Raw genomic sequence first — 2,430 nt, 5'->3', positions numbered from 1 at the left:
CCCAGCATTCCCTTGGCTGCTATCAACAGGAAAGGGAGGGGGGAAGCTGCGAGACTCCATGGGCTGCAGCTTGCTGTGGCTGGGGAGCTGGCTGCTAGAAGGGGGTGGCAGTGTGAATGGGGAACAAGTGTGCCCAAGGAGTAGAAGGCTTTGGCCCAGGTAGCACCCTCAGAAGACTTCCCCAGACTGGCTTAGGGATGCTGGTGTGACCTCGCCTGGCAGCCCCCAAGGAAGAAACTGGGTGGACTAAATGGACAGTGTCCCCCTTCTATCTGAAGCCTGGCAAGGGAGGTATGTGGATCCCACCAGAAGTTAAAATGGTAAGTAAGGGAGGGGAGGCTTTACTAGAGGACCTGGGCAGCTTCAGAAACAGCACAGGAGGATTTCCACTTCTGAGCCATGAAAATAGAAATTGACTTTTTCCTTTCCAGATTTAGCTAATGTTCAGAAAGGGAATCTAGCGCCTGCCTTCCAGATTTGAACACCCTCAAAATTCAGGAGTGCTCCAGCTCAATTTGGGCAGCTGTTACTTCATTTCTCCCAAATCAAATATGCTGATCCACTATCATTTGCTGTAGAAAAAGTAGGATAAAATTGAGCAACAAATGCTGGGGTCTTCCCAGTGCTCACTAGGGCTGGAATTGCTATTTTCAACAGCCATTACCATTTTTTTTTTTTTTTTTTTTTTAGTTTTGTTTGTTTAAAAGGAAGACAGTGATATTGCACTGGCAAATCCCCCATAGAAACAAAGAATGGAACAAAAGAATAATAAAGGCACCTCACGTTTTCCTCATTTATGTAGGACAGTCTTATAAGATGGATCCAGACATCTTCCAATCACACAAGCTGAAAATTATTCCACTTTACTGCAGTAACCATGCGGGAACCAGTCCTGTCTGTGTTCTGTGCGCATCCAAAATCCCTGCTGAACTCAGAAGTGCCTTGCTTTTGTGACCATCTCACCTGATATGTTCAGCCCTTGTAAGGGAAGCAGGTTCACATTTAGTAATTGGGTGGGAAGCGTCTCAGAAAAAGTTAGGTGCTGTAGGAGGTGTTGCTTATTCACTAGGTAATGTGAGACCTTCCTGTTACACTAGTAAACCAGTGCCGCACAGCAGGCACTTTGCTCCTGGAGTCTAGAATGGGGCCTTTGCGTCTATACACAGCCCATTAAAGACAATGAAAAGCCTCCCACTCACTTCAACAGGCTTTGGCCAGAACTGGTTATACACGGGGTAACCCCACTGTCTTCACAGGGTCCTGGTCTCACAGCGGAGGGGGGGCATGTGAGCTTGTTGCAGAGCTGCTGCTCCGGGACAGGAATCTCCTGGCACACCAGCCTCCAAAATCATCCAGGCTTCACTTTCTGCACGACTAGGTGCTGGCTGAGGGGGCCGTGGGAATTGTTGGCCTCTGCTGCAGGTGACGGGAATCGCAGGTATTTAAAGCCATGGCCTAGAGGAGGGAAGTGCCTAACTGCAGAGTCTGCAGCTGCCTAGGGCCAGGGCTGAGGATTCAGAGTCCCTAGTGCTGCCGTTGCAAGGTTCAAGCAATGCCGTGACTGGTGACATGGGGGGGTGGGTACTGGAGACATGGCTAGAGAAGGTCTGAATGAGGAAGGAGATAAATCTGTGGGGAGTTTCCTTGATTACTATGAAAGTTCTGCTCACTGTGGACACTGGTAAACCCACATGGGTGCACAGCTCAATAAGAAAACCCGGGGGCTGAGGGAGCTGTGTAGGGCAATGCGTACAGTCATGGAGAGGTGTGTGATCAAAATGAAAAATGTCTCTGAGGTTCAGTACCGGGTATCCTATGGCACCAATGGCACTGCCCCACCAGGCCCACACTCGGAGCCCACAGTGACTACATAGGGGCCTACAAATATGTTTGGTACCAGGACCCACAGAACGTTAATCCGGCCCTGACTGCCTGAGCACTATTTCAGCCCCACATTTTTGGGTGGACCTCCCACAGTGGGAGCTGCAGAGCCCTCCCCCGCAACACACACACACACCCCATCCTACCTCCTGGTGTTGGGAGGGGAACAGGAGAAAGGACAAAAGAAGCAAGAGAAGAAGCGAAAGGAGGGAGGGAGGGACGGAGGAAAAGGTGAAACAAAAAGGACAAACCCTAATGTCCCCGGTGATTCTAAGGGACAAAATCCCAGGTGTGCAATAAAATTCTGCCTCTTTAAGCTCGTGTTTTCCATGCCTAGAATTCAACTCCCACCAGATGGATCAGACTGAACAGGTTTCAAGCCTCCAGGAGGCTCTTACCTTCTAAACAGGGACGGCTGTTTTCTAGTAAAATCACTGAAAGGGAAGGAGAAAACTCGAAAGAGGTTCCTCCTGGCGCTCATGTCCGTGAACCCGAATACTCTCTCAGTCCTCAAAGAGAGACCTGCAGAAGGAGACTTGCTGAAGCAAA

General features: G+C 49.8%; 1 long non-coding RNA gene across 1 annotated transcript; it reads left to right on the top strand.

Moving 5' to 3' along the window:
- The first annotated feature begins 263 nt into the window (after positions 1-263).
- On the top strand, positions 264-1,438 carry LOC123357975. The gene is made up of 2 exons (XR_006575626.1): positions 264-320; positions 1,257-1,438. It is a non-coding gene; the product is annotated as an uncharacterized LOC123357975 (long non-coding RNA).
- The last annotated feature ends 992 nt before the right edge of the window (positions 1,439-2,430 follow it).

This window comes from Mauremys mutica, unplaced genomic scaffold (genome assembly GCF_020497125.1).
Source record: "Mauremys mutica isolate MM-2020 ecotype Southern unplaced genomic scaffold, ASM2049712v1 001273F_np12_obj, whole genome shotgun sequence".
In the NCBI taxonomy this organism is placed as follows: Eukaryota; Metazoa; Chordata; order Testudines; family Geoemydidae; genus Mauremys; species Mauremys mutica.
This window is presented reverse-complemented; position numbering and strand designations above follow the sequence as displayed.